An 11,850-nucleotide genomic window follows, 5' to 3' on the forward strand; every position below is an offset into this window, starting at 1 on the left:
CTGAAAGATGAGAATATATGGACTATGAGAGAGTATTTGATCTGTCTGAGGTATATAGCTAATTATTGTGAGGAGTAAAACTAGAGACTTACTACTTTAAAAAAAAATTCTTATTCTAGCCGGGCGTGGTGACGCACACTTGTAATCTCCGCGCTTGGGAGGCGGAGACAGGAGGATCGCGCAGGTTCGAAGCCAGCCGTGCTGGCTTAAGAGACCCTGTTTCCAAATAAAAAAAAAATGTATAAAATAGGTCTGGGAGCGTAGCTCGGAGGTAGAAGGGCTTCCAGGAACCCCAGTACCACCAAAATTCTTATTCTAGGTATTTTTCAAAAATGGTTTAAAAGCAAAGATTATAGAATGTGGCTTATGATTTTATTTATCTCAAATACAATTCTCTAGGAAAATAGTTTTCATTTGCAGTCAGTGAGCCATGTATTTTAAAATGCATTCTACTTACAAAGCAGAAGTTAAAATTAACACCTAGAAAAATATCAGCAACCCAGAAACAAAGCCAATAATTTAGCAGCTAGATTTTAATAAAATAGTGAAACAGTAAAAGAAATCAGAATTTATACTTGACTGCACTTATGTGTCAGTGCAAGTTTAACTTGGTGAGTGGTTGGTTGGTTTATTAGGGGGAGAGGAAATCTAAAAAAAGGTGTATCCAGTGTCTAGTGTCTGGTAATCTGAAAAAAGGTGTATCCAGTGTCTAGTGTCTGGTGAGTAGGGCTAGTAAAAAAAAAAAAAGTTTTTTTCATAGAAACTTTTCTGATAATGATCTCTTAACAAATATCAAAGATTGAATTTTCAATCTATGTTTAAAAATAATTGAGTGACTATAGTGTGTTTTCTGTAAGATTTGTGAGATATTTCTGCAACAAGCATAATGAGTATTAATTATAGTGACAATGAAATTATGGCGTTTCTGCTAGTTAATTTTTTTTGAGACAAGTTATTGCTATGTCGCTCACTTTGAACTCGTGATCCACTTTGCCTCAGTCTCCTAAGTAGCTGGCATTCCAAGCACGCTGCCTTGCCAGTCTGTTTTTCTTTTGGATAACTGAGGTTTAGTGTACATTTCTCTGACGTCCAAACAGGATATTGTATGTAATATCTATGGTTCCCAGAAAACTACTGTAAACAATGAAATAATAACACAATTTGGAATGTTATGATTATTATGCCAATTAAATAATAAATTGAAATAGATAAATATGAATTCTTTTTCTGTTATCTCTGAAATCCCTTGACTGTATTTTAGTTATTTGATAGCTTTTTAAGTATATTTAAGCTGGTTTCTCATTTTATTATTATTATTTTTTGGTGGTACTGGGGTTCCTGAAAACCCTGCTACCTCCGGGTTACACTCCCAGACCTATTTTATATTTTTATTTGGAAACAGGGTCTCTTCAGCCAGCGAGGCTGACTTCGAGCCTGCATGATCCTCCTGTCTTTGCCTTCCAAGCGCGGGGATTACAAGCATGCACCTCCACACCCGGCTCGGTTTCTCATTTTACTTCTATAATAGGACTGGGTTTTTTCTTTCATGTGTACATTTATTTATTTTTTTATTTTTATATTGGTGCATTGTAGTCATACATCTTAATGAGGTACAAGATGTTAGAGGCATGCATGCACACCTCACTCATATAGCCCTTCCCTAGTTCCCATCCATTCCCTCCCTCCTTCTCATATGTTCATTTTTAATATACTTTTACTGATGCATTATAATTATACATCATAATATGTTTCACAATGGTCGTGACATATATGCATATAGTACTGGGTGTGTTTCCCTGTGGATTTCACTCTCCTCCCTCCCTTTCTCAAACATGTTACTGAGATTGGCATTGATACTTCTGCACATGTACATACCATTATTTGAAATGCTTCTTTCATTATCCCCTTCTCCAACTCTTCTTCCCCAGAACCCATCCAAGGCTCCACTGTAGCATCTCTGCTTTTATCTGATTCCCTTTTGTTACTCTCTATAGCTTCCACATATGAAAAAGAACACTCTCTGACAATGGCTAATCTCACTTCAAATAAATATTCCCTAGTTCCGTGTGTTCATATTTTAGTAAAATCTTTCTTACTTCTGAGGAGCAGAGTACTCTAAGCATCCACCAGGGGGCATGAAAACCTATGATTCCACCAATTAACAACCTTTGTTTGACATACGGGTTGAATGAAATTAGGAAGTTGAGTAGTTATTGATAGATTAGTAACAGATTTGGCAGACCCTAGTGAATGGAATAGTAATGAAGTTGAAATTTGCAAAGAGGAATCTGGTATTTTAGTTTAGATTATTTACAGTGAGGCTTAGAAGTAAGAAGCTTACCATCAGAAGAGTCTAGAAATTTTGAAATACACTATCTTCAGAGGATGAGACTTCTGTATTTGAGCTGCATGCAAAATCAGGGTAATGTAGGCATGTGATGTCTGAGTGGTACATCATATCTACAACACTGACCCTGTAGGTCTAGCTTATTTCTTTTTTACCTGACCATAAGTTCTCCTTTAATTTTCAGTTTTGTATTCCCAAGTTTGTTCATTTGTGTTAGGAGCACACCTTTTATAAAAGACAACCTTAAAATCCAATATATTTCACGGAAATGAAATAGGGCTGAAATAGGACTAACATTCATGTGGACAGTGAAATGAAACTCACCTAGAATATAAAATTTAAAGTAAAATGTGAAATACCTCAGAATTGTGTAAGAGAAAATAAGACAATGAAAATGTGTTGGCTATAAGACCCCACTCTCAACTGAATTAGATTTTTATAAAATCAGAATAAAGAGAGTAGAATATGAATCACAATGCAATCTTTCACTTCTAAATTCATTTTGCTCTGTGATTTTATACAAAATAAGTCCTAAAGGCATTTTTGGAAAATTTAATATTAGAACCTGGAAAAATAGCATCATTTTTATGTGATTTGACTAACTATAGCTCTGAGAAAATGAAATAAAAATAGTGGCCCTTTACAAAATGGAATAGCTTGGTGGTAAACACAAAGTATTTTATATTTGTGCTTTTGAAAAATATTCATTTTTTCTAAAGTTGTCAGTCTAGTTTATGATCTGGTTACTAAAAATACCATGTATATCAATAAAAATGTCAATTTTTCAGTTATCAAAATGAAAAATACTGCTCAGAAATACTCAAAAAACTATAGGCTGCAATAAGCAAAACTTACATAACTTCCTTTTCTCTAGCAATTAATATAATGATATCACTTTTACTTAATAAACAGCTAAGGTGAGTTTTTCTTCACTGTGTAGGAAAAATGACCATCCCAAATGAAGTCATGTGTCAATTCATATTATTGTCCTTTTATGTATCTATATCCATGTAAATTTATTATGCTAAAGAATATTAGCTAATAATAACTAATTGCCTTCTAAATTAAGAAAGACTTGAGCTAGTGTCTTTTCTGAGAGTATTCAGAGACACAAAATAAGAAAGCCCAGAGATTTATTAGAAATGGACAATTGTATGCTTACCTAATAACCTATGAAATGATTGCCACCTCTTATGTACCCAAAGAAATAAACTAATGCTGTATGCGAAAAGTTGAAGTAAGCAATGAGATGTCAAATTCTTAAGAGTGCCCCAATTCTGCTGGAATGCTAGATGTATATCTCTGGAATTATAAAGACTTTTTTTTCCTTTTCTTTTTTTCTTTCTTTTCTTATTTTTTTCTTTTTGCAGAACTGGGGATGGAACCCAGGGGCATTCTACCTCCGAGCTACACCTCCAGCCCTCTTTTTTATTCTTTATTTTGAAAAAGGGTCTCACTGAGTTGCAAAGGGCCTTACCAAGTAGCTGAGACTGCCTGCTAACCGTGATCCTCCTGTCTCAGCCTCCCAAATGCTGGGGTTACAAGCATGCGCCACCAAGCCTGGCTTTTCCTTTCTTTAAGGAGATTATTCAGCTGAAATACTTTGATAAGCTGCTAAAAGTAAGGGGCAGATTTCCCCTTGAGCACACTCAGATTTCACAAGAATGTCACTAGAAAGGGTGAGTCTGTATATCTGCAGGCTTTGGGTATCTGATTGAGATCAGAACTAAAATGTAAAGCTTTAGAGGAAAGTTTATTAAGATCGGACAGGCCAACATACATGCACTCATATGTATATATAAATATACATGAGTATATATTTAGTATAGTTGTATTAACATAATTTTATTTCATCGTGAAGGCAACAAAAATTAGCTCAGACCAGCCATGCTCCCATGTGATTAAGCTTCCATCTTGTTTTTAACTCTTTCATTTATGTTTGTTTGTTTTTTGTGGGTGCACTGCAACTTTATCTGATAGTGATTGATAGACGCGTGAATACAGCGTCTGTTGTGTTCCCCTCTAGTCCCCACAACACTCCCTCTGCCCCACTTTATTTTTATTCCCAAATAGCACAATTTTATTTTTAGTTCCCCCCATCTTTATTTTGCCTGTTTTCAGCAAGGTTCACTCCCCGCTGTATGAACTAAGTTAATTTTGTTTCCATTTATTGAATGTGCGGATTCTTCTTTCTCCTAAAAAGCTCCTCTCTCAGTCTTCGTCCTGTAGTCAATAAATACTTCACACTTAACAGCCTTAGAAAACAAAGGCATGGTATGATGGTTTAAGGAAAGGCAAAGCTATTTTTTGTAGTTAGGGCATTTCTCAATCCATTTCTTTGATAATCTAGGTTGTATAGTCTTAGGCTAAGAGCACATAACTTAATTTAGAAAATGGCAGGAAATTTTGACAATTTCACCGAGCCTCACTAGTTTCCCAGCTATATTCAGCCTCTCCCCTAGCTGACTCTGGATGAAGATTAAAGGGGCCAGGTCTACTTTGCTTCATCTCACTAAAGGTTTATCACAAAAGTATCTCTTTTACTTCTACTTTCCTTTTCAACTCCAATTTTCTTATCTTTCTCCATAATTTTTATCAACAAAATTCAAACTTTTTTTTAGAGAAAGCAAAGGAAACCTTATATTTTACATTTATCAAGTTTCTTGAACTCTGAATCAAATCAAGATTACAAGAATTAAATTTACTTTTTCGTGTGTGTGTGTGGGTCTGGGGATGGAACCTAGGGGCTTTCAACCTCTGAGTTACACCCCCAGCCCTATTTTTTATTCTTTATTTTGAAACAGGTTCTCACTAAGTTGCAGAGGGCCTCACTAAGTAGCTGAGGCTGTACGCGAACCGTGATCCTCCAGCCTATGCCTCACAAATGCTGGGATTACAAGCATGCACCACCATGCCTGGCTTCAAATTTACATTATTTTACTTGAGTCATATCAATTCCAAAGTGTGAACCATGTTCGATTTTGAATTTTGGATCCAATTGAAAAGGACAAATTTCAAACAGCTGGAATAAACACTAAGAAAATTAGTATTAAGGAAGTGTGTGTGTGTGTGTGTGTGTGTGTGTGTGTGTGTGTGTGTGTTACTGGAGATGATGGAACCCAGGGGCCTTCTACCTCAAGGCTATATCTTAAGCACTACTTTATTATTATTAATTTTGAAACAGAGTCTTGCAAAGTTGCTGAGAGCCTCACTAAGTTGCTGAAGCTGGCCATGAACTTGCAGTACTCCTGTCTCAGCCTCCCACATATTAGGAATACAGGCAGACACCACCATGCATGGCTAAGAATTATGAATTGTTAATATTGTTATCTATGATGATGTATGTGGCTATATTGCCATCTGTGTGTCTGTGTGTGTGTTAAAATATTTGTGAGTAAAATGATATGGTTTCTGAGATCTGTTTTAAATAACCAAATAAAATTTGTTGTTGTTGTTTGGTTCTGGATAATGCCTACGTATTGAATTTGACCACATATTCATTTTATATTTGCTAAATCGAGTCCTAGCTCTGTTTTGGGTAGGCAGTGAAATTTAATAAACTATCTTACCTTTTGCTTAGAGTGCATTTTATTTAAGAAATAAAATATGTGAATTAATCTAGTATATACCAAAATTCAAGTCACATAACGTCTGAAAAGCAGTTTTATTTTATTTAGTATATTTTAAAATCAACTCAGTTTCAAACTTAAATGTCTTTTAAGTAGAAAGTTTAAGTCATACTAGAAATGGAAAACTGGCCTTTTTTTCAAAATTCACATAAGGGTAATAAATGAGCATAAAATAAAAACATTCTATGATCTAAAAGTATTTCAAATACCATTTTTAGTATATGTCACCTTTGGGGAACCCATTGATAATATGATTTGAAATTGAAGAGACACCAAAGAATGGGAATTAAAAACAAGCAAAATGCTAATAGTTCCCATTTTTTAAAATATATACAATGAACACACAAAAAGTTACTCAATTGTGTTCAATTTGATAAAGTTAATGAACACACAAAAAGTTACTCAATTGTGTTCAATTTGATAAAGTTAATGAAACAATATAATTTTATTCATAAGATGTACAATTTAATAATAGCTTATGTTAGTAAGAACATGGGGAAACAAATTGCTTTTGTACACTATTGGTGGAATTCTATTCACTTACTGGAGAAAAATTGAACTACATGGATCAAATTTTTAATTTCAAATATTCACGTGGAAGTCGGGCTTGGTGGTGCATGCTTATAATCCCAACATTCGGGAGGCTGAGACAGGAGGTCACGGTTTGCAGTCAGCCTCAGCTACTTAGTGAGGCCCTTTGCAACTCAGTGGGACCTGTTTCAAAATAAAGAAAAAAAACCTAGGATGAGAATGTAACTCAGAGGTAGGATGCCCCTAGCTTCCATCCCCACTGCTGAAAAAGAAAAAAGAAAAAAATATTCACAAATATTCAGCATTTGTACTTTTATTTAATTAATTAATTTAGTTGTATTGGGAATTAAATCTGGCGGTGCTCAACCACTGACCTCCTCCTCCAGCCTTTCTTTACATTTATTTTGAGACAGGGTCTCCCTATGTTTCCCAGGCTGAACTTGAACTTATTATCCTACCTCAGCCTCCTGAGTAGCTGGTACTATAGCCATGCACCACCTCCCTAGCTAGCATCTCCACTTTAGACATAATTAGAAGTTAATACTATAGTTATAATGCTATAGAAAGGAAAAATGTTTATCAAACAATATTTACTGCAACATTGCTTATAATAGCAAAAACTAGCAACAATGGATATATTTAAGGAACCAGATTAGATGATAGTACAGATGTGCAAAATAGATGGTCATTAGAAAAAAATGAGGTGTGGATAAAATACCAATAAAGCTGGGCATGGTGGTAATATGCCTATAATCACTGTATTTGGGAGGCTGAGATAGAAAAATTGTAGTTTCAAGGCCAGCCTCAGCAACTTATTGGACCCTGTTTCAAAATAGAAAAACTTAACAAAAGGGCTGGGGTGTATCTTGGAATGTTATATGTAAAATCAATAAACATTTACTTATTAATTTTATTTTTAAAATTACAAAGAAAAGGAATAAATTAACAACAACAATAATCAAATTAACAAGAATAAGAATAAATTAATGTAGAATAAGTATGTTGCATACATTTTCAAAGTATCTACATGTGCCATCAATTTTATTTTTTGTTTGAAGGGATATAAGAAATTGGGGATAAGTACACTTCTTAGGAGTGGGGTCTTGGGGGAATATCATGATGTTGGGCAAGAGAGATGTTGAATATACATATTCTTGCATTTTAAATTTTTCAAAACATTATAAATGTATAATTTTCTATGTTAAAAGAACTCTGCAGATGCTGGAATAATTAATGTGACTTGTTTGTTTCCTGGTTTTTTCTTTTCTATTTTAGGCAAATAAATATTATTTCATAAAATTCTTAGAATTATTAAATCACCAGCTTTTACAAGTGATAATATCGGGTCGTCAGTGTTGATTGCCTATATTTTTTCCAGTTAATCACTGCATATCAGGAGGGCAATCTTATCCACCTGAGAACAATTATTTCTGAGCTCTAAAGCTGCAGAACCTGCTCCAGGAACAATTTTTCTGCCTAATTCTCAGTTTATCCCCTTACAACGAGATGGGAGCTACTTTCTATAGCCTGAAAACATTGAGATAAAGAGACAAAATCAAAAATGTAAAATAATTGATTTGAAAGAAGATTAAACTGTAAAGGAGAGTATTTGGGGGGAAGATTAAGTGGAGAATCAGAATTCTCTCTTTGATGGTGAAGCCTGGCTTAGCAAGATTTTGCTACACAGATGATGTAGGAAATGTACTGGAATGTATTTCTATTGGTGGATTGACTGCTTTCTAGTAGACATCCTCAAGTCAGTTTTCCTATGGTCTTTGTGAATATCAAAACCTATTTTTCCCAGGCATGCTCTTGGGATGTGGAACTGCTTAAAACTTTTAAAAATATACTTTTATAAGGTTCAGAGTGATTGGGACATACAGGCATTCGGTGGTTGGTACATATTATTGAGACTGATGTTGATAATTTCATATGTGTATATAGCATTATTTGAACTGTCTCCTCTAAGTCTTACCACCACTACCTCCCTCTCTTAATTCCCTTCCACTCATTGCCTTCTTTTGTATTTCATTATGCATTTCAGGCTTCATACATAGAATTATTTCCTCTAACGTATTTGCTTTGAAAATGTTTATAATTTTTCTTTACTCAACCAAAATACTTTTTCTCTCTGAAGCATTCCACTCTTAAGCAGATTTTGAGATTGTTTTATCTATGGTAATTATATATAACCACACTATGGCGATTATTTTTGTTACTCTAATTTCTGTTTGTTTTTGTTTGTTTGTTTTTAATGTGTCTGCCCTATGTCTTGGACTGCTTAGAAACAGAGAGATTGTCTTTTCGATAAAACTGCACAAACATATGCATGAATAATGGAAGGAGCGATGTATTGGGCAAATAAATCACATGCAATAAACATTTATCTTTTCCAGGCCAGTGTATTATTATTCCCCTTTATTTACTCATCTGTCTAAAAATCCGTATTGACGATCAACTATGCATCAGATACTGTGTTGGATATTGAAAATGGAGCAGGATACATGGCTGAAATGTTTTGTCCTCTTGAATTTACAGCCTTGCAGAGATATGGAACAAGTAACCACAGTCCTGAGTGCAAGGAGGGCAATGAAGAGCAAGCCTGTGGACCTTACGGACCTGCCAGTATCTAACCTAGGCTAGTGGAGGTGAGGGGCAGTCTCCACAAAGCGATATGTTATTAAACGCAGGGCAGATGTCAGATAAGGAATCAGCAAAGGGAGCAGGTGTTCCAGATCTAGAAGCAAGAGAAGCATGGACCACTGAGGCAGAGAAAGAAATGCAAGCCGGCTGGCATGTAGAGAGTAAGGGAGAGAATGGTAAAAGGAGAGAGAGGCCTGCACCTGAGGATAACTCCTGGCCAGGCTGAAATATCCTGCTCCCGTTCTGTTAACTTTGTTGTTGCTCTTGTCCTTTTTGTTACCTTTTTGGAAACTATTTAACTTGATTTCATCTGAATTTTAAATCTCTGAGAGAGAAACTAAACAAAATCACTAGACAAATCCAGAAGGTGAGACAAACTTGGAAAATAGATTCAGTTTTTCTTATTAGCAAATTAGGGCAGTGGGGAAAATGTAGCCTAGTGAACATGGCAAGTAAGTGAAACATAATCCTAACTGGGACAAACCAGCTGTACAGTGTACATAAAATGCTTGAGAAATTTTAAATGTACACTGGATGTATTTCTACCAAAAGGCAGACTCTATTAACCAAAACAGAAATAAGGTTACAAATATCACATATAAATAAAACTTTTAAAAAGATATGTATGTATACATCTGTGTGTTTGTGGGTCTTTGTATAAATAAATATCTAGAAACGTGCAGATATTTAGCAGTGCTTGAGGAGTAGTAATGTTCTAGCTGGAGAACAGTGGTTCTTTAATGAGATGCATTTCTGATTGCATTTCTCAACTTTCTACAATGCATATAGACAACTTTTATAATAGCAAAACTAGTTTCAATTTAAAAATGTAATATTGGTAAGTGAATAACTAATAAAGGAGAAGGTAAACAACATTGTCCAATTTTATGTTTTCTTTTTCCTTATCATTAACAGGTTTGATTAAATGACCAGAACCCAGAATTAAGTAGATTATTTTATTTTTTCAACATATTATGTGAGTATACTTCTGGCCTATATTACCTTTTTCATTTTTGCCATTTTAAACTACCATTATGGCTGGGTGTGGTGGCACACGCTTGTAATCCCCACGCTTGGGAGGCAGAGACAGGAGGATGGTACAGGTTCAAGGGCCAGCTGCTCTGGCTTAAGAGACCCTGTTTAAAAAAAACATATATATATATATATATATCTGGGAGTGTAGCCCGGAGGTAGAAGGGTTTCCAGGAATCCCAGTACCACCAAAAAAATAAATAAATAAATAAACCAAAAACCAAAAAACAAAAAAGCAAAAAACTACCATTATGTCAATTATTATTTTTTATTCTTTTAATATTTTCTCTGTTGTACATGAATTGTTATGTAAAATGTAATCTTTTATGCTTATTTTTTATGCTTCATTAAATTTTAATGGATTAGAAATAAATATTTCAAATAATTAAAAAAAAACAAATATTGATATCCCTTTCAGGATATCCAGAACATTTTAATTGAGAAAAAGGCAAAATGTTCATGTTCATGCATAGCAATTGTTACCATAATTATCTGAAATACTTTCTCATACAAATGAAAACTTTAAAATAAAAAACCTTTACAATATAATGAAAATATAATTAATTTTCCTGTTGTTGTTCAGAAGAATTTAAAGAGATTTATTAGAATATATAAAACATGACAGATAATGTAACATAATATTAAAGTAGGAATAAAAATAAAAACAAGTTTGAGAAAAGGGACAACACAAAATAAATTTCAAATGCATACGATAATGCCCATGTAACTACCACACATAATCTGCAAACAATTTTTAAATGTCAAATACTCAGTTAATAAGATCCACACAATAGCAAATCCATTTTTTCTTAATCCTAGAATTAGACTGAAATTGCTCCACAGGGTACTGTTTAAAAAAAACGTGTGAAGTCAGGAACGACATTTTCAATGGCATTAACACACACAATTGGATTCCATCATTTTGTTTACACATTATTCTTAGTTTTCTAAATCTGAAGCACTTTGGGGGGCCTTCAGAAATCCACAACTTCATTTCAATTTTTTCAAAGAAATACTTTCTAGTTCAGTTGATATTCTTAAGGTAATGCAAGGATATTAATATTATTCATGTGAATTGCAGGGAATCAAAAAGCTTGAGATTAAATTTTCTAGCCTTTAAGAGAACTTCACCATTTAAAAAAACTCGAGGTGATTACATTATAAATATGAATGAAACCCCATTAACAATCATCACTGACTTAAGTGTGTACCTAATTTTATTTTTCTCAAAGACCCACATATTTGGTAAGGAAAATTGATTTTTTCAGCAGAGTTTTGAAATGTCATTTAATTCAATCAATGTATGTTTTGTTTAATTTTGTCATATATTGGATATTTTGCTGCTTGGTGATGAGTGTCTGGAGGTAAGTGTGCATTTGAATTGGTGAATTCTAAAGTGAATTCAAGGAGAGATTTATATATGCAGGAATTCTCTAGTTGAGCTTTTACTACTATAGTCTAATAATTAGGCAATATATAGACAAAGTTGATGTACTACTGAAAAAATACACTTATGTCTTATGTTGCTAATGAGGCAGAAAGTCACCCCTGACTCCAATATTAATTTAGCATTTGCCTTTGACAGAGTGCAAAGGAGGACACTCTTTAGCTTTTGCTGGTGGCTGGTATATGAGGCTGATATGTTCTTTTTCTGTCATAATTATTTCA

The sequence above is a fragment of the Muscardinus avellanarius genome (assembly GCF_963383645.1).
Source record: "Muscardinus avellanarius genome assembly, chromosome: 5".
In the NCBI taxonomy this organism is placed as follows: domain Eukaryota; kingdom Metazoa; phylum Chordata; class Mammalia; order Rodentia; family Gliridae; genus Muscardinus; species Muscardinus avellanarius.